Here is a 22,278-nt window from a genome sequence, read left to right on the forward strand (position 1 = left end):
CCGCCGACCCTGCCACAGACCGTGACTCGAGTATAAGCCGAGAGGGGCACTTTCAGCCCAAAAATTTGGGCTGAAAATCTTGGCTTATACTCGAGTATATACGGTAATACATTTTTGGTACATGAAATGAAATCACAATAAATCCTTCATCTTTATAAAAAAATATTCAGTCTCATCTGTATAATATATAGCTAACAGAAGCATTTTTTACTGCTATCTCAAAAATGAGTTCACATAGTGGATGTGAGAAAATATATGACCATTTTCCATTTGCTCTCTGCATGTACAGTACAGACAAAAAGTTTGGACACACCTTCTCATCTAAAGATTTTTTTGTATTTTCATGACTATGAAAATTGCACATTCACACTGAAGGCATCAAAACTATGAATTAACACATGTGGAATTATATACCTAACAAAAAAGTGTGAAACAACTGATATTATGTCTCATATTCTAGGTTCTTCAAAGTAGCCACCTTTTCCTTTGATGACTGCTTTGCACACTCTTGGCATTCTCTTGATGAGCTTCAAGAGGTAGTCACCGGGAATGGTTTTCACTTCACAGGTGTGCCTGGTCAGGTTTAATAAGTGGGATTTCTTGCCTTATAAATGGTGTTGGGACCATCAGTTGTGTTGTGGAGAAGTCTGGTGGATACACAGCTGATAGTCCTACTGAATAGACTGTTAGAATTTGTATTATGGCAAGAAAAAAGCAGCTAAGTAAAGAAAAACGAGTGGCCATCATTACTTTAAGAAATGAAGGTCAGTCAGTCCAAAAAATTGGGAAACCTTTAAAAGTGTGCCCAAGTGCAGTGGCAAAAACCATCAAGAGCTACAAAGAAACTGGCTCACATGAGGACCGCCCCAGGAAAGGAAGACCAAGAGTCACCTCTGCTTCTGAGAAGTTTATCCGAGTCACCAGCCTCAGAAATCGCAGGGTAACAGCAGCTCAGATTAGAGACCAGGTCAATGCCACAAAGAGTTCTAGCAGCAGACACCTCTTTACAACAACTGTTAAGAGGAGACTGTGCAGCAGGCCTTCATGGTAAAATAGCTGATGGGAAACCACTGCTAAGGACAGGCAACAAGCAGAAGAGACTTGTTTGGGCTAAAGAACACAAGGAATGGACATTAGACCAGTGGAAATCTGTGCTTTGGTCTGATGAGTCCAAATTTGAGATCTTTGGTTCGAACCACCGTGTCTTTGTGCGATGCAGAAAAGGTGAATGGATGGACTCTACATGCCTGGTTCCCACCGTGAAGCATGGAGCCTTGGTGTAGTGGTGTGGGGGTGTTTTGCTGGTGACACTGTTGGGGATTTATTCAAAATTTAAGGCATACTGAACCAGCATGGCTACCACAGCATCTTGCAGCGGCATGCTATTCCATCCGGTTTGCATTTAGTTGGACCATCATTTATTTTCAACAGGACAATGACCCCAAACACACCTCCAGGCTGTGTAAGGGCTATTTGACCAAGAAGGAGAGTGATGGGGTGCTACGCCAGATGACTTGGCTCCCACAATCACCAGACCTGAACCCAATCGAGATGGTTTGGGGTGAGCTGGACCGCAGAGTGAAGGCAAAAGGGCCAACAAGTGCTGAGCATCTCTGCGACTTCCTTCAAGATTGTTGGAAGACCATTCCCGGTGACTGCCTCTTGAAGCTCATCAAGAGAATGCCAAGAGTGTGCAAAGCAGTCATCAAAGCAAAAGGTGGCTACTTTCAAGAACCTAGAATATAAGACATAATTTCAGTTGTTTCACACTTTTTTGTTAAGTAAATAATTCCACATGTGTTAATTCATAGTTTTGATGCCTTCAGTGTGAATGTACAATTTTCATAGTCATGAAAATACAGAAAAATCTTTAAATGAGAAGGTGTGTCCAAACTTTTGGTCTGTACTGTACGTTTTTCATAGACTATTCACACAGGCATCAGTCCTGCTTGAAACCTATAATTCTATAGAAAATAGAATCATAGAACGTTAGAGTTGGAACAGATGTCTGCCCAGCCTCTGTGTGAAGACTTCCATTGAATGAGAACTCACCACTAGGGTTGAGCGACCTTTACTTCGGGTCGGGTTTCACGAAACCCGACTTTTTCAAAAGTCGGGTCGAGTGAAATCGGCCGATCCTATAAAAAAGTCGGGGTCGGGGTCGGCCGAAACTCGAAACCCAATGCAGTGCATTGGGTTTCCAATGGTTCCCAGGGTCTGAAGGAGAGGAAACTCTCCTTCAGGCCCTGGGATCCATATTTAAGTGTAAAATAAAGAATTAGAATAAAAAATATCGCTATACTTACCCTCTGACGGGCCCTGGTACTAACCGGGAACCTTCCTTCCTTAGAATCAGCCTTCCAGGACCTTGCGGTGACGTCGCGGTGACGTGGCGGCTTGTGATTGGTCGCGCGGCCGCCCATGTGACCGCTCGCGCGACCAATCACAAGCTGCGACGTCACTGTGACGTCACCGAAGGTCCTGGAAGGGCTGATTCTTAGGAAGGAAGGCTGCCGGAAAGAAGCAGGGCGTGTCCGAGGGTGAGTATATACCTAATAGGAATATACTCACCCTCGGCTTCGTTCCGGCAGCCTTCCTTCCTAAGAATCAGCCCTTCCAGGACCTTCGGTGACGTCACGGTGACGTCGCGGCTTGTGATTGGTCGCGCGAGCGGTCACATGGGCGGCCGTGCGACCAATCACAAGCCGCGACGTCACCGCGACGTCACCGCAAGGTCCTGGAAGGCTGATTCTAAGGAAGGAAGGTTCCTGGTTAGTACCAGGGCCCGTCAGAGGGTAAGTATAGCGATATTTTTTATTTTAATTCTTTATTTTACACTTAAATCTGAATTCCGATACCAATTCCCGATATCTTAAACATATCGGGAATTGGTATTGGAATTCCGATTCCAGATTCAGAAGATCGCCGACTTCATGGCCGACCCCACACAGGGGTCGGGTCGGGTTTCATGAAACCTGACTTTGCCAAAAGTCGGCGACTTCTGAAAATTGCCGACCCGTTTCGCTCAACCCTACTCACCACCACTTGTGGCAGCCTGTTCCCCTCACTGATCGCCCTCACTAACACAAGCTGAACTGAATTCTCAGTTTTTCTCCTTTTTAGTCTAACTTTTTCTGTGTTATAGCAATGCCAATGTGTTAAACAGTATATTATCCAAAGCTGAATTTACATGCTTTATCTAAAAGTGTCAGTTTGCTTCACCTTCTTAGCTGATGTACTTTTTTTCTAAATACTTATTCATGGTTTTTCAAGCAGAAAATTTGCACTCATCAAGTTTGATCAGTGTTGTGCAAAAAAAAAAGCATGGAAATTGCCTTGTTTTGTCCAAAATTAAATGCTGTATTTGGGATGACATGAATCTCTCTGCTGGTGTTGTCTGTAACACCTGTATGCACCATCCTATGTCTTAGAAAGCATGTGTGACATGTCTGCCATGTTAGCTTCTGTCTCCGACATAATGAAATCAGCCAGAAAACTAAGAATTCAAGTTAAACTTTCAAACAAGACTCATTCAGTTCATACACAACCCAGGCATATGGAGGAAAAACAAGAATGAAGAGATAGTGGGACCGGAAGCTAAATCCAGCATCCCCCCATGTTTTACAGAATAAGTATGTGTGCAGTGTGGGTTTTTTTTTTTGTAAGTACTGCCGTGAGTTGCCAACATGGAATGCCTTCTGGATGGCAGTGTCTATTCATTCTGATGAAACAGATGTGCTGTCTTCTCTGGATAACATTAAATGCTGTGCAAAATAATTTAAGCAGACACAATGCGAAATATGAATATTTGTGGTGCACGGAGACAGCTTTCAAATGTGTTTCTTGTTCTACATTGTGCTGATGAAAGACAACCATAAAAGCCCCACACGCAAATAAATTGTTAAAAAATGATACCTCAACTAAAGACATTTCAATCTTATGGTTGTAAGAATCTACATTTCATTTAATTATCTGTGTTAATGAATTTCATTCTGAAATTATACTTTTAGCCAGGACACGTTTAAATGAGCATGCCTGTAATTTGTATTATGTATCTCATAGGGTTAACCATTCCCTTTAACTGTAGCAAGCAATTGTGAATTAAAAGTGCTTTATATGATTAGAAAAATCATGGCAATCATAGTGGGAAAGATAAATGTAATCAATAATGGTGCTTTTTTCAAAATCCAAAAGTTCAAAAATGACAGACGAAATATAATCAGATGCCAAGGCCAATGGTTCCACTGTAAAAGTATAAATGTTGCCCTATATTTAAAAACAGTACAGTCATGTTAGTATCTGACACCACAGCATTGCAGAGATTCACTTTCAACAATGTATCTGTAAATATTATGCAAATTTTACAAATTGTGAAAAATGGTAAAATTGAGACATTTTGGAAACCTACAAAATTTTTCATAAAAACATTCAAGATAACGTCTTTAATTACGAGTGTTGTAATGCTAAATTGTACAGATATTTATATGCATAAATATGTAATGTTGTTCTTATTACAGCAGATAACACGGTAAAGGTATACATCATTATAAAAATATTAGGAGAAAAATGTAACAAAAAAGAAGGGACAGAGGAGGAAATATCATCTTGTCGAGAATGCTATTTCTCCAAGATGTCTGATGAAATACAAGTCATTTAAAAAGCTGGTATTCAAAGATGGTTGTCACTTTAGATAGGGGCTGGCACGGCTCACCTAGACATGTGACACTTTGGTGGAAGTTAGGTCTGCTGCAATATTGAGAGCAGTAGAGATCAGGCTGACAAAGACTGCAAGGCCGAGTTGCCTCAGGCTGTTAGAGAATGAATTCATCATGCAAGTGAATTTTCTTCTCCATTTTTACTACTTGCTGAAAATGAGATTCTATTTCTGTTTTATATAAAATGTTATAAAAATTAAATATGAACCGGAGTCTTTTATATTATACTCAGTTATGTTCTTACATATAGTTTACACCTTTTATTTAGCAGGTGGTTCTTTCTTGAGAAATTATAGACGATATGTCGCTATATACAGATAGATGCTAGATTTTTGTATACCATATATTATGAAAATAGATCGATAATAATAATAATCATTTTTATTTTTATAGTGCCAATATACTCTGCAGCCATTTACAGTTTTAGAAATAGATACATACATGGAAAAAAGTAGATTTTATCATATGCAGCTTTTAGGCTCAAAATGAGAGTGCCTTTCTCATGATTCATTCAAATCCATTCTTTCATCATCTGCCCCAAGATTTTAGAGTTTTTGTATGCAAGACTATTTTTTGGCTGAAAACCTTGGGGTCTTTTCACCCATTTTTACATGGAAACACTTGCTTTTTTATAGATAGATAGATAGATAGATATGGGATAAATAGAGATAGATAGATAGATAGATAGATAGATAGATAGATAGATACATGGATAGATAGATAGATAGATAGATAGATAGATAGATAGATAGATAGATAGATAGATAGATACTAGATAGATAGATGGATAGATAGATAGATAGATAGATAGATAGATAGATAGATACATAGATATAGATAGATAGATAGATAGATAGATAGATACTAGATAGATAGATATATACTAGATAGATAGATGGATAGATAGATAGATAGATAGATAGATAGATAGATAGATACTAGATAGATAGATACTAGATAGATAGATAGATGGATAGATAGATAGATATATACATAGATAGATATGGAATAGATAGATAATAGATAGATATGGAATAGATAGAAAGATAAACAGACAGACTTGGAATTTGATTGATAGATGCCCTATAGTATGATTAATTGATTCCTTGCAGTAATTAAACATCAGTTGAATGTTAAAAATGCAGGCAATAGATTGAGATATTGCCCATACATATAAACTGGATCACTACATATATTCCATTTATTAAACTTCACTGAAAAAAAAATCACAGATAAAACCTGATTAGTTATTATATGCGGTTATGTATGTTGTATGACATCTGCTAAAAAAATGAATAGGACACTTTCCAACAGAATATTTTATATAAAATTATAACCAATCTACTACTTACATATTGACTGTTTTAATTTTTTGTCATCTAAACATAATTTTTTTTTTTTCTGGAATATTTGTCACAGTTACCGTAAGCATTAGTTACAATATCTTGATTTCAAGACCCAGTCTAGAATCCTATAGCATCGATATAAAAAGTCTGCATTGCACTTACGTTATGGAATCACAATAAACAAAGGATTGCTGAAAATATACACTTAATAATGTGAAAAGAGTGGACCGAGGAGGCTACACCGGAGCCCCTAAATAAGCTAAATTGCATATCTAATGCTTAATAGATCATTGCACATTCCAATCCTCTTTGTGTCTTTCACAGTTGAATAAGAACATTAGCCCGAATGAAGTGCGTCTCTTAAGCCACACAGCAAGTAACTAAAGCACAAAAAGTCTTATTTTCCAACCAGTGATGATAACAGGACCAAAACATGCTGGATTGCATAAAAATATGCATGCCATGCTCAATGCAGAATGGCTAGGGTATATCTCAAGTGCTCTTCAAGTGCAAATATATCAAATAAATTCCAAAAAGGAACAGAATTTAAAAAAAAAAATTGTAGACCTGCTTGGCTTGTGGCAGATCTGTCTTTTCTTGAGGCCTGTAACTTGTTAAATCAGTAAGAATACCTGTCACAGATATCCCGCTACACCATTTGGCTGATGTCAAACCTAAATAAACCAGATCAGAAAACCAGCAAGTGGCAGGAACGTAAATGAAATAGGAGAGGATCTGTCTAACTGTACCTCGCATGGCTTGCTTGCTGATTTTTTTTTTTTTTCCTTTTTATTTTGGAGGAGGGAAATAGTGGCAATCACCGCAGTCATTTGTAGTACTAATGTCCAATTCAGCCTCCTTTCATTCTCCTTATTTAGTTGGTCAGAATGGTTTCATAGCCGACACGGGGAAGCTGTGCTGTTTAGCAGGCTGTTTAATGGGAAAGTGGCAGTCTTATTTCTTTTCTAGATTTGGTTTGTCACTAGGTCTCCATTACATGCCACTCAGCTTTGATGCCTTTGGACAGGACTGATCAAAAGATGTCATTTGACCTACACAGCATGGCAGAAACTTGGAGAAGTCTCATAAAGGGACACTTTGGCTGTAAATAAAATGACATTATTATTTCCTCTGTCCTATCATGTAGAAAAGCCAATTATGGTAATGCGCTGCATGTCAATGGGAATATAGCAATCTTTTTTGGAGCAGGCAATGCACGCATCAGTGTTGCAACTCTCCTTCCTGTGAAAATATGCCCACTGGAAACAAGGTGATAGATGTCTTCAAGTCTCCTAATAAATTCTAAGGCAGCCATAAAAAGTGCGGAGTCAGCAAAACAATTGAAAGTATAAAATGCAAACTGTTAAGTTTTCAAATTATCTTGTAATTTCATCTTGAATGATTTATATACCGTCACTGAGCGCTTGCATCACTCTCCATTGTTTTGACTGGCAAGGAAGGCAATTTATGGCACTACTAAACCTTTAGTACCCACTAATACGTAGAAAAAAAAATCCTGACTCTAAAACAGAGCAAGATCTCGACCTTGTTGCTGTGCAGCAGTTTCTTTTAAAGTTGCAGAAGAGGCTTTCTTGATTGCTGTGCCTTACAGTAGGTTGGTATTATATTTATTTAGATTGGATATTTCAACAGTAGGGTTAGTAACAATTAAATTGTTTTGAAACTTTTGGGTAAAATTAAACCTATGCTCGTCATAGACAGCCCCCTGTTATTTTTTCTAATCCATCAATCAGAGAGGTCAGGTGGGGTATTGTGACATTGCCACTAATGAAAATTCTAAAATTCCAATTTTCAATGGCAGTGCAGAATGAGCGTGTCCCAGTCCTGCCCAGCACGAAGCTCATCTATTTAAATATCTAGATTTGCGTCAACCTTTTCGTCTCTTGATTATTGGAGCAATGCATATTCAGCTGTGTCAAATAAATATAGAATAATACTTTTTAATTTTATTATTTTGTATCTGACTAATTGAATGTGAAGTATATTTATATAGCAGAATTAAACATGAAGTATGCAGTAAGAAAAGTAAAAAAAAAAACATAAAATCAGGGGACCGTCACCAAACTAATATATGTGGCTATTTGCAATTTTTTAACAATTACAGGCAATTATCCTTTTACCACTTTAGAACTACCCATCAGTAGGTCCTGGGTTAAGAAATAAGGTAGCAAAATGTCCTCAGGAGAGAAGACAGAAGCATCATCAGCACAGTACTCAATTAGCGCAGTGTGTGGAATACAGACAGTGGCACTGCAGGTGCCGCTATTTATCCCTGCAGTCATGTGACTAATCCCATGAAAATCCAATTTTATTTGGGATATTTAACTTTACAAACTTCAGAGCTAACCTTAAATACTCTGAATCTTTTACGCTACCTGGAAAATCCTTACTGTGGAGAATAATGACAGAGGATATTGAGAACCTATCAGTGATACCAAAACAAGGTGTCCATGATGGCTGTCATAAATGTCCTAAATCCTGGAATACAAGAATATACTTACCGTATATACTCGAGTATAAGCCGACCCGAGTATAAGCCGACCCCCCTAATTTTGCCACAAAAAACTGGGAAAACTTATTGACTCGAGTATAAGCCTAGGGTGGAAAATGCAGCAGGTACCGGTGAATTTCAAAATTAAAAATAGATACTCCATACCGTTCATTATGGCGCCATAGATGCTCCACATAAAGCTGTGCCACATATAATGCTCTGCACCGTTCATTATGGCCCCATAGATGCTCCACATAAAGCTGTGCCATATATACAACGCTCTGCACCATTTCCCCATAGATACTCCACATAAAGCTGTGCCTTATATATAGTGCTCTGCACCGTTGCCCCATAGCTGTGCCATATATATAATGCTCTGCACCGTTGCCCCATAGCTGTGCCATATATATAATGCTCTGCACCGTTGCCCCATAGCTGTGCCATATAGTGCTCTGCACCATTGCCCCATAGCTGTGCCATATAGTGCTCTGCACCATTGCCCCATAGCTGTGCCATATAGTGCTATGCATCGTTGCCCCATAGCTGTGCCATATATATAGTGCTCTGCACCATTGCCCCATAGCTGTGCCATATAGTGCTCTGCACCGTTGCCCCATAGCTGTGCCATATAGTGCTCTGCACCATTGCCCCATAGCTGTGCCATATAGTGCTCTGCACCGTTATTGTCCCATAGCTGTGCCATATAGTGCTCTGCACCATTGCCCCATAGCTGTGCCATATAGTGCTCTGCACCATTGCCCCATAGCTGTGCCATATAGTGCTCTGCACCGTTGCCCCATAGCTGTGCCATATAGTGCTCTGCACCGTTGCCCCATAGCTGTGCCATATATATAGTGCTCTGCACCGTTGCCCCATATCTGTGCCATATATATAGTGCTCTGCACCGTTGCCCCATAGCTGTGCCATATAGTGCTCTGCACCGTTATTGCCCCATAGCTGTGCCATATAGTGCTCTGCACCGTTGCCCCATAGCTGTGCCATATAGTGCTCTGCAACGTTATTGCCCCATAGCTGTGCCATATAGTGCTCTGCACCATTATTGCCCCATAGCTGTGCCATATAGTGCTCTGCACCATTATTGCCCCATAGCTGTGCCATATAGTGCTCTGCACCGTTGCCCCATAGCTGTGCCATATAGTGCTCTGCACCGTTGCCCCATAGCTGTGCCATATAGTGCTCTGCAACGTTATTGCCCCATAGCTGTGCCATACAGTGCTCTGCACCGTTGCCCCATAGCTGTGCCATATAGTGCTCTGCACCATTATTGCCCCATAGCTGTGCCATATAGTGCTCTGCACCATTATTGCCCCATAGCTGTGCCATACAGTGCTCTGCACCGTTATTGCCCCATAGCTGTGCCATATAGTGCTCTGCACCATTATTGCCCCATAGCTGTGCCATACAGTGCTCTGCACCGTTATTGCCCCATAGCTGTGCCATATAGTGCTCTGCACCGTTATTGCCCCATAGCTGTTGCTGCTGCTGCAATAAAATAATAAAACATACTCACCTGTCTTGCTTGCAGCTCCTCGGCGCCATCTTCCCGGCGTCTCTCCGCACTGACTGATCAGGCAGAGGGCGGCGCGCACACTATATGCGTCATCGCGCCCTCTGCCTGAACAGTCAGAGCGGAGAGAGAGAGACGCCGGGAAGATGGAGACAGCGCCCGGCGAGTGGAACGCGGACAGGTGAATATGACATACTTACCTGCTCCCGGCGTCCCGCTCCTTCCCCCGGACAGCTGGTCTTCAGTGCCGCAGCCTCTTCCTCTATCAGATTAGAGAAATGAATAGGCGGCTCCGCCCCTATGGGAGGTGGAGCCGCCTATTCATTTCTCTAATGAGCGGTCCCACGTGACCGCTCAGGGGAAGAGGCTGCGGCACCGAAGACAGTGTGACAGGCAGGGGGAGCGACAGGAACGCCGGGACTAGGTAAGTATATGACAGTGCTCACCCGCCGACCCCACCACCGATCATGACTCGAGTATAAGCCGAGAGGGGCACTTTCAGCCCAAAAATTTGGGCTGAAAATCTCGGCTTATACTCGAGTATATACGGTATATACCTTTCATTTGTATTGTGTGGTCTTGCTCTACTTGTGTTTGAATGAAAATGTGATTTTTTTCCAGCTCATAGGTCTTATGGCAATATTTAGAGTAATCATCTTAGACATATATGCTAAAGCCCAGCGTATATGTCCTGGAGTACAATTCTGCTATTCTGGCTTCCAGTTTAGTTTGAGGGGTTCAACTTAACTAGATTAACTTAGACTATGTCTATTTATTTCATGCCATCCCTGTGGGTAAATAACTATATATGTGGACCTCAAAAGTTCAAGGCTTTTCACATACTGTTCATTTGATGCTACTGTATTGTCTTTTAGATTTAATAACTAACATATAAGCCTAATGTAGCATAGCAGGCTACCGTGATTATTGGAAAGTTTCACGTTTACAGAAGGTAGCACACAGCTCAGGATATAATATCTTCTTTGATACTACATTAGTACTGAATGAGTTAATACAGTATAGAACGTGTTATTGTCAAAAGATTTGGAATTGTTGTGCAAACTGGGAGTAAAACGATTCAGAGGGATTTCCAAGCTCAACCAAGGATCAGTCGCAAGTTAACATCAATTATTAAGCCAATGGCACTTAACACCAAAAGGAACTATGATAGTACAAACTGAATTTTAATAAATCCCTTGGGTGGTCTTCAATTAAACTTACTGACAATATCCCTGAAAATAAGAATATAGTTCAATCAAAATACAGGCAAAAAACAAATACACAATAAAAACTTCTTTTATCACAGCTATTGATGCAATTTTCCTCCATTTTGAGCAATAACTTTATATTTATCCATGACTTTCTGTCCCTTTGTTCACCGTAACCTAATGTGTAGCATTCCAATGAAATGTTAAGGGGGACACCTGTTTTTGTAGACATTATGGTTATGCCATGTTGCAGTACTGGCCAATTCCTATGGTTAAAAGGGTATTACAGGAGTTGTCCCTCAGACCACTGGTATGAGACATTACAAAAAAATGCTGACTGGCTAAATATTGCTCCAAGTTTCATTCCATATTTATCATGCATTTCAACTTGATCAAATTGATGAATTCAGCCATATTTAAGACATAACGCCATCCACGCCGCTTAATTAAAGGTGTTGTCTGACCATTTACTGTACATTTTTTACTAAAAGGCTCAAAATCGTGAAAAATTACTTGAGTCGCCAGACCTCAATGTAAAATCTCCAACAGTCCTCCAATGATGACAGGTATTTAATAGGTTTGGTTTTATCATGTGGGCCAAAGGGTCATTTGTGAGTCTCAAGGATTTGGGGCTAAGGTGCAGCTACAACCTCTGTACTACCAATAGTAATTTTTCAGGAAAAAGTAATAATTAACTTACCAACCTTGTACTGTCTCTGCTCTGATATATTCTGGGTCTCTTGGTTTCTGTACCACTCCTACATATGTACTATCTCCTACTAAACGTAGCAGTGACCAACATGTCACTGCTACAGCTAGTGGTTGACTAGCAGTTAGAGAAGAATGAACATGCTCAGATAAGGTGTTATCCAAGTATGCTTGTGTGTTAACTGTGTGTCTACGATGTGCTCGAAAAATACATTAGAGTCAGACCGGCTGCAAGTCTCGCAGCTGTTTGACAGCTGCAACACATGCATGGGTTGCCTGTTTGTTTGGCAGTCCCTGCATGTCTTCGTCTGTCGAACAGCCGCGAGACATGCAGATGTGGGGACTTGAACATATTATCCAAGCATGCCTAAGACACTATGTTAGCACACGAGCATGCTCGGATAACACCTTATCCCAGCACGTTCACTCATCACTACTGGCAGTGGCTATATATCTGTCAAAATGAAGTAGGAACCACAGAGACTGGAACCTATCTAAGAAGCTTCAGAACAAGAGTCACAGAGGGTTATTAAGATGAGTATTACTTATAATATTTTTTAAAAATGTAAGTGTCCAGATAAACCTCTTCTTTTTTTTATTGTTAATGTCCAGACAACAACTTACCACATTATTCAATACACAATTTGCTATGTATATCACAGGCTAATTCCTACAAAACAGATGTATTCATTGAGAGATAGGTACATGACATGAAAAGAGAGGCTAATACCAGCTTTTCTGTACTTTGATGTGCCCCAATTTGCTGTTTTTCATAAGATTATTGCCTACATCTGAGTGCGGCCCAGACAGGTGACCATTTAAACATCTTTTTGTTGCCTTGTTGTTATATAGTCACAGGCTAATGGCCATCACTTTACAATACTGCATTCAGCAAAGCTGGGACTATGACTATTATAGAGTAATTTTATGAGCACTTTCTGTAGATATAATTAACACAGAGAAGAAGCAGATTATAAGAACAATCTTTGCAGCTCCCATTCAGAAGAACAGAGTAGATAACACCCTATTCATCTGAAACAAACATATTAAAATAAAGCAGAGACCACCTCAACAAAACGTGCCAAAGACGCGCATACAAAATGCTATTTATTTTTATATTCTACATAGACAATCGCACTTGAAAGGTAGATTGAAAAGACACGTCTTTAACAAATCTTTGATATATAATCTACTACGTCATTTCATTTCTAAAAACCCTAAGGTCATGTAACACACTTTCTCTGTCATTTGTAAGTACATTAACTCGGTGGCCATGCGACAGTGAAATTATTATAATGGGCTGCTAAAATGGGTCAGGCACGCACTGCATTTTATCTCAGCTTCAAACAACAGAGAGAATACAGTCCAAATCAAACATGACAGCATTATCATCCTCGCTACATGCCTCACTTTCCCAAAGCATTTCCAGTCAACAGGAGGAGAGAATATCTGGAATATTTTTCAGTTGGATTTTTTTAATTATGTCCTGAAGAAAATCATTACATTGGACTAGAAAAAAAATGTATTATTTTATGGTATTTTCTTCACTCTTGTGAAGAAGATGCAGCGATTTAGAACATAAACCTTCCAGGCAAACAGTGATTAACTAAAGAGCATATAACTATGTGTTCTGTTTACAAAAGGGATTTCCACCATTTACCTAGTAATGAAGCCATTCATTTAATAGATGTGAATTCTCTTATTTAGAGCCGTAGCTATATTTTACATTTTCCCATCTTATGATCAGACGTCGAAAGCAGTTTGTGACACGGCTTCTTATGTTCACGCAAATCAATTTAACTAGGTATGTCAGTCATGAAAGAATGTAGGATTGGATCTTGGATATCGTTTACCCATTTAGCAAATCGCTGAACAAACCCCAATGTCCATGTAGGCTTTAGGCTCTCTCTTTTTTACTTTCACCTCTTTAATTTATCCTCTTTTCTTTATAAATGTAGATGTATAACAAGGAATAAGGAAAATTCTTGTGTTAGTCCACATATCTCTATCAATGGCAAATAAACAGTCACTTGTGAAGATTTATGATCCTGATTCTCAAATGCATTTTTAGGGCACGGTTAAAACTGTGGGGATTGGGGATTAATCGTATTAACCTGGGTAGTGTGTTCCAAAGAATTGGCACAGCACGTGAAAAGTCTTGGAGACAGGAGTGGGAGGTTCTGATTATTGAGGATGTTAACCTCAGGTCATTAGCAGAGCGGAGGGCATGGGTAGGGTGGCAGACTGCATGAAGGTTTTGTTTTACGTCCTATAGGCTGTCAACATATTGATGGAAGTTAAAATTAATATATTGGTGTAAGTTTAACTCTTGGTACTCCCATTAAGCAGTTACTTAAAAGAGGTACAACACTTATCAAGTATTGTAGGCACTTTGGCTCTGTCCACCTGCACACTGTCTACATACCTGCACACATTGAAGGGCATGGGACAACGAATGGCCGTTACTGTTTAGAAAACATAAGGAAAACAGGAAATTATTTTTGTAGGTTTTTGCAGTGCTCTTTGAGCTCCATGGAACCATACAATGTTTGGATTGACATGTCTGCCAAAATTGGACTCTATAAATCAGATATTGATAGCATATCCTAAAGATATGCCATTCTGAACCTGGAAAACCACTTCAAGTTAATAGACAATCCAGGGTCAGACTGGTCATCACAGTACGAGAGTACTATGCGCTGGACTCGGGTTCTTTAATAATAATGGGTCTAGTCCAAAATGCCCTAGATCTACACCTTATTACTGATAAGTAGAGATGAGTGGATCAATCCATGGAGGATCAATGTCCAGTCAAAGTTCCTGAAATTCACAGATCACCATGAATTAGAACACTGTAATTCAATTCCCGAGGATCACCAAAAAAATGCATGCCATCATTTCACACACTCCTGTGGCATCAGCAAGTGAGCTTATGATGTTTTGCATGGCCATGTGGACTACCCCTTAAATCCCTGCAGCCACGGCATCACATGGTTGTAGCGCAGCCAATCAAGGGGCTATCACAGTCAGTATAAAGAATGGGAGCTGGCCAAGGAGCACCATTTTATGCTTTTATGATAACCCTAAGGATAGAAAAAGGCATATAAGAATAGAAAAAAAGTGGTATACTACTGTATCTCTCTCTTTCATTATCGAAATACACACTTATTCATTGTAAATTGAATTTTACAAGAAGATCCATAAAAATCGAATTTCAACAGATCAGCTTATCTCTGCTGATAACCTGTTAGATCTTATTGATGATTGCTCCTGTGTGTCAAATAATAGCAACAAAGCAAAAAATTTGAAGGTTCTGCATAGAGTGTGGGACTTCAGAATCCTTTTCTCTGATGTATCACTTGTAGTCTCACACTAAAAACATCAACAAAGTGTGGCCAACTGTATGTCTGCATCACGCCATCTATGACTTACAACTGTAGCAGGAGAACATGTAGAGGATCAATAAAAATCTGACACCCAAGTAAAGATCATAGACCAAGCTTATATCCAATATTCCAACAACATATACAGCATTCTGCTTTCGAAAATGATACAGTTTGATTCTCAATAATAACTATCACGAGTCTTCACAACAATGCTGGAAAACAGATTCTACTAATTCAACATGTTCTTTAATATTTAAACTTAATATAGAGTTTTACAAATCAATTACATAAGGAAAATAACATACTATCTAAAACAAAATCTTTATTCAGTAAAAGGAAGTAGGTGAAATTATAAGCTTCATGTGGTGGGTTCAATGTCTTGTATTATGACAGTCATTTAAAATGTAAATGAGGAGATTTTCATTCCTGCTGCTTTTAATCATTGAGTAAGACCTCTGAAACCTCAAATTCTGGATTGTACATCACCACATTTTTCAAAAAAATGTCACATGTAAGTGTCACAGAGAAAGTTCTTACATTCACAAGGAACTACACAACATGATTTTCTTGGATTTGTTTTTTCACTTCCTGAGCTTTTTCCCAATTGTTTTTTAGAACATTATATGATAATTTCAAGCCTGACATATCATATGTGGGTCTACTACAAATTTTCATACTGTGTATTTGCACATATTTTTAAAAAGACAAAACAGTGAAAGCCAAGTGTTCTACTTTACTAAGTAAATTGGATATTACATAGAAAATTAATACTTTTTTCCAGATCTGGTTTCAATAGATCCAAAAAAGAATAAACCTTAAGCATCTTGATTACGGTATATTCTTAAGTTTACAAGCACTACAGTAACAGTATTAAAAAGTATTAATATCTGACTTTAAGTATATACCCTTTTGCTGTGTCCTTAACCATTTCTGCACCATTCTTTAACTCCTTTGCGCCGCAGACCATTTTTGTTTTTGCGTTTCTGTTTTTCACTCACCTTCTTCCCAGAGCCATTACATTTTTATTTTTCTGTCAATATGGCCATGTGAGGGGCTTGTTTTTTGGGGGACAAGTTGTATTTTTGAACAACTCCATTGGTTTTATCATATCGTGTACTCAAAAATGGGAAACAACATTTTAAGTGTGGTGAAATTGCATAAAAGTGCAATTCCACAATTTTTTTTTTTTTTGCTATTTTCACCAAATGCTAAAACTGACCTGCCATCATGATTCTCCAGGTCAATATGAGTTCATAGACACTAAGGCTATGTACACACGTTGCAGAATTGCTGCAGAAATTTCCGTGGCTATAATGCATGCAGAATTGGCATGCGTATTCCTGCTAAACACTAGCGTTTTGCAAGCATAATTAGCTTGCAAAATGCTAGCGTTTTCCAAGTGATCTGTAGCATCGCTTGGAAAACTGATTGACAGGTTGGGCACCCTTGTCAAACATAGTGTTTGACAAGTGTGACCAACTTTTTACTATTGATGCTGCCTTTGCAGCATCAATAGTAAAAAGATATAATGTTAAAAAAAATAAAAAATCGTGATATTCTCACCTTCCGGCAGCCCCCACAGCCTTCCCACTCCTCGCGATGCTCCCATTCCCAGTGATGCCTCGCGACAATGACCCCAGATGACGTAGCATCATGCGAGACCGCTACGTCATCACAGGTCATTGTTGCAAAGCATCACTGGGAACGGGAGCATCGCGAGGAGCAGAAAGGCTGTGGGGGCCGCCAGAAGGTGAGAATATAACTATTTTTTATTTTAATTGGTTTTTTTTACAGGTATATGGTTCCCAGGGCCTGGAGGAGACTCCTCTCATCCACCCTGGGTACCATCCGCAGATGATCTGCTTACTTTGCGCATGGTGGGCATAGCGGATCAATGCAATTCTATGTGTGTGGAATAGCCGCGATTCCGCACAAAGAATGAGCATGCTGCATATTTTTCCGCGATGCGATTCTGCCACGAAAAAATAAGCAGCATTAGCACAGCATTGAGGATTCCCATTAAATTCAATGGGCCGTGTTGTGTATGCGTTTTTGCAGTGTTTTTGCCGCGATTTTGCGGCAAAAAAACACGGTAAAAACGCATACAATCCACAACGTGTACACATAACCTAAACATGTCTTTGTTCTTTTTTATTTAAATGGTGAAAAAAAAATGCAAAGTTTGTTAGAAAAAGGAAGAAAGAAAGAAATTGCATCATTTTCCGAGACCCGTAGCATCTCCATTTTTCGTGATCTAGGGTTGAGTGAGGGCTTATTTTTAGCATGCTGAGCTGATGGTGCAAATACGATCTTTTCATTGCCCGTTATTATTATTATTTAATATTATAGCGCCATTTATTCCATGGCACTTTACATGTGAGGAGGGGTATACATTATGTTGCATGTTAATGGAATGTTGTGGCAACCAAAAATGTAATTCTGACATTTAACTTTTTTTCTCATTGAGCCCTTTAGCGATCTGGTTAATTATTTTTTTTACATTGATAGATCGGTCGATTCTGAACGCGGCAATACCAAATATGTGTATGTTTGAGGGTTTCTTTATTGTTTATTTTTGATTGAGGCAAAAGGGGGGTGATTTGAATTTTTATATTTTTTTAATACTTTTAAAAACTTTTTCAACTTTTTGCATGCTTCAATAGTCTCCATGGGAGACTATTAGCTGCCATAATCTGATCGCCTCTGCTACATACATGATCAGATTGCCTGTATGTAGCAGAATTGCAGTGCTCATAGCTATCCGACATTGACAACGATAGAGGTCTGCAGGAGACCTCTGGTTGTCATGCCAACCCATCAGTGACCCACGATCATGTGACAGGGGTCACCAATGGCCAAATTTCCTGCCCGATTGATGGAAGTGAATTTTAAATGCCGCTGTCAGAGTTTGACAGCGGCATTTAATGGGTTAATAGCTGTGGGTGGATCGCTGTTTCGGGCATATGTCAGCTGTTCAAAACAGCTGACATGTGCTGGGAAAGATGTGGGCTCAGCAGCGGAGCCCACATCAAAGGGGGAGGCACAACATGCGCAGTACTAGTAAGGTACATGTCGTGAAGGGGTTAAAGGGATTATACACTACTGGGACAGTGTACACTACATGCTATTATCAAGTACTCATAATAGGTTAGAAACGTGTAGGTCAATGTGTTTCCTTCTATCATCGTTTATAGTTTTTTAAAAATGGAGAAATAAATTGTAATTTTATCTACATCAGTGCTAGTTTACAATGCTCTCAGCTTCTAACACACTACTTGGACAACCGTTTCGCAAAATGCTATAGTAGACTGTGTAAAAAATAAAATACCTTATACTCATCTCCTCCACCTGCACTAGCTGTGGGAAATGAGGTTTTTAACCCCTTCCCGACCCATGACGCCACGTAGGCGTCATGAAAGTTGGTGCCAATCCGACTAATGACGCCTATGTGGCGTCATGGAATGATCGCGTCCCTGCAGATCGGGTGAAAGGGTTAACTCCAATTTCACCCGATCTGCAGGGACAGGGGGAGTTGTACTTTAGCCCAGGGGGGGAGATGGCTTCACCCCCTCGTGGCTACGATCGCTCTGATTGGCTGTTGAAAGTGCAACAGCCAATCAGAGCAATTTGCAATATTTCACCTATGAAAATGGTGAAATATTGCAATCCAGCCATGGCCGATGCTGCAATATCATCGGCCATGGCTGGAAAGCCAGATCTGACCCCCCCACCGCCACCGATCTCCTCCCCAGTCCACCGTTCTGTCCCGTACTCCCCTCCATCCGCCTGTCCGCTCCCCCGTCCTCCTGTCCGCTCCCCCCATGCTCAGATCCACCCCCCCTGTGCTCCGATCCACCCCCCACCACCCCCTCATACTTACCGATCCTCCCGGAGCCCGTCCGTCTTCTCCCTGGGCGCCGCCAACTTCCAAATTGGCGGGCGCATGCGCAGTGCGCCCGCCGAATCTGCCGGCCGGCAGATTCGTTCCATGTACATTTTGATCACTGTGATAAAACTTATCACAGTGATCAAAATAAAAAAAATAGTAAATGAACCCCCCCCTTTATCACCCCCATAGGTAGGGACAATAATAAAATAAAGAAAATATATATTTTTTCCTCTAGGGTTAGAACTAGGGTTAGAACTAAGGTTAGGGTTAGGGGTAGGGTTAGGGGTAGAGTTAGGGGTAGGGTTAGGGGTAGGGTTACAACTAGGGTTAGCGTTAGAATTAGGCTATGTGCACACGGTGCGGATTTGGCTGCGGATCCGCAGCGGATTGGCCGCTGCAGATTCGTAGCACTGTTCCATCAGGTTTACAGTACCATGTAAACCTATGGAAAACCAAATCCGCTGTCCCCATGGTGCGGAAAATACCGCGCGGAAATGCTGCGTTGTATTTTCCGCAGCATGTCAATTCTTTGTGCGGATTTCGCAGCGTTTTACACCTGTTCCTCAATAGGAATCCGCAGGTGAAATCTGCATAAAAAACACTGGAAATCCGCTGTAAATCCGCAGGTAAAACGCAGTGCCTTTTACTTGCGGATTTTTCAAAAATGGTGCGGAAAAATCTCACACGAATCCGCAATGTGGGCACATAGCCTTAGGGTTGGAATTAGAGTTAGGGTTGGAATTAGGGCTAGGGTTGGAAATAGGGTTAAGATTAGGCTTGTGGTTAGGGTTATGGTTAGGGGTGTGTTGGGGTTAAAGTTGTGGTTAGGGTTGGGGTTAGGGTTAGGGTTGGGATTAGGGTTAGGTTTGGGATTAGGGTTGTGGTTAGGGGTGTGTTGAGGTTAGGGTTGTGATTAGGGTTATGGCTAGAGTTGGGATTAGGGTTAGGGGTGTGTTGGGGTTAGTGTTGGAGTTAGAATTGAGGGGTTTCCACTGTTTAGGCACATCAGGGTTCTCCAAACGCAACATGGAACCACCATTGATTCCAGCCAATCTTGCGTTCAAAAAGTCAAATGGTGCTCTCTCCCTTCCGAGCCCCAACGTGCGCCCAAACAGTGGTTTACCCCCACATATGGGGTACCAGCATACTCAGGACAAACTGGGCAATAATTATTGGGGTCCAATTTCTCCTGTTACCCTTGCGAAAATAAAAAATTGCTTGCTAAAACATAATTTTAGAGGAATGAAAAATTCTTTTTTATTTTCACGGCTCTGCGTTATAAACTTCTGTGAAGCACTTGGGGGTTCAAAGTGCTCACCACACATCGAGATAAGTTCCTTGGGGGGTCTAGTTTCCAAAATGGGGTCAGTTGTGGGGGTTTCTACTGTTTAGGCACATCAGGGGCTCTGCAAATGGAATGTGATGCCCGCAGACCACTCCATCAAAGTCTGCATTTCAAAACGTCACTACCTCCCTTCCGAGTCCCGACTTGTGCCCAAACAGTGGTTTACCCGCACATATGGGGTATCAGTGTACTCAGGACAAACTGGGCAACAAATATTAGGGTCCAATTTCTCCTGTTACCCTTGTGAAAATAAAAAATTGCTTGCTAAAACATCATTTTTGAGGAAAGAAAAATGATTTTTTATTTTTAAGGCTCTGCGTTGTAAACTTCTGTTTAGCATTTGGGGGTTCAAAGTGCTCACCACATATCTAGATAAGTTCCTTCGGGGGTCCAGTTTCCAAAATGGGGTCACTTGTGGGGGGTTTCTACTGTTTAGGCACATCAGGGGCTCTGCAAATGCAACGTGACACCCGCAGACCATTCCATCAAAATCTGCATTTCAAAACGTCACTGCTTCCCTTCCGAGCCCCGATGTGTGCCCAAACAGTGGTTTACCCCCACATATGGGGTACCAGCGTACTCAGGACAAACTGGACAACAACTATTGGGGTCCAATTTCTCCTGATACTCTTGCGAAAATAAAAAATTGCTTGCTAAAACATAATTTTTGAGGAATGAAAAATTATTTTTTTTTTTACGGCTCTGCGTTGTAAACTTCTATGAAGCACTTGGGGGTTCTAAGTTCTCACCACACATCTAGATAAGTTCCTTGGGGGGGTCTAGTTTCCAAAATGGGGTCACTTGTGGGGGGTTTCTACTGTTTAGGCACATCAGGGGCTCTGCAAACGAAACATGATGCCCGCAGACCATTCCATCAAAGTCTGCTTTCCAAAACGTCACTACTTCCCTTCCAAGCACTGGCATGTGCCCAAACAGTGGTTTTCCCTCACATATGGAATATCAGCGTACTCAGGAGAAACTGGACAACAACTTTTGGTGTCCAATTTCTCCTGTTACCCTTGGAAAAATAAAAAATTCTGGGCTAAAAAATCATTTTTGAGAAAAGAAAAATTATTTTTTATTTTCATGGCTCTGCGTTGTAAACTTCTGTGAAGCACTTGGGGGTTCAAAGTGCTGACCACACATCTAGATTAGTTCCTTGGGAGATCTAGTTTCCAAAATGGGGTCACTTGTGGGGGAGCTCCAATGTATAGGCACACAGGGGCTCTCCAAACGCGACATGGTGTCCGCTAATGATTGGAGCTAATTTTCCATTCAAAAAGCCAAATGGCGTGACTTCCCTTCCGAGCCCTGCCGTGTGCCCAAACAGTGGTTTACCCGCACATATGGGGTATCATCGTACTCAGGACAAACTGGTCAACAACATTTGGGGTCCAATTTCTCCTGTTACCCTTGGGAAAATAAAAAATTCCAGGCTAAAATTAATTTTTGAGGAAAGAAAAATTATTTTTTATTTTCATGGCTCTGCGGTATAAACTTCTGTGAAGCACCTGGGGGTTTAAAGTGCTCACTATGCATCTAGATAAGTTCCTTAGGGGGTCTAGTTTCCAAAATGGGGTCACTTGTAGGGGAGCTCCAATGTTTAGGCACACAGGGGCTCTCCAAACGCGACATGGTGTC

At 40.6% G+C, this 22,278-nt stretch overlaps 1 protein-coding gene across 1 annotated transcript in view; it reads right to left on the reverse strand.

Moving 5' to 3' along the window:
* The window catches only part of TSHZ1 (teashirt zinc finger homeobox 1), a 139,740-nt gene that overhangs the window by 8,933 nt on the left and 108,529 nt on the right, over nucleotides 1–22,278 (reverse strand). The gene's annotated exons all lie outside the window — the stretch shown is intronic.

The sequence above is a fragment of the Ranitomeya variabilis genome, chromosome 6 (assembly GCF_051348905.1).
Source record: "Ranitomeya variabilis isolate aRanVar5 chromosome 6, aRanVar5.hap1, whole genome shotgun sequence".
Classification (NCBI taxonomy): Eukaryota; Metazoa; Chordata; class Amphibia; order Anura; family Dendrobatidae; genus Ranitomeya; species Ranitomeya variabilis.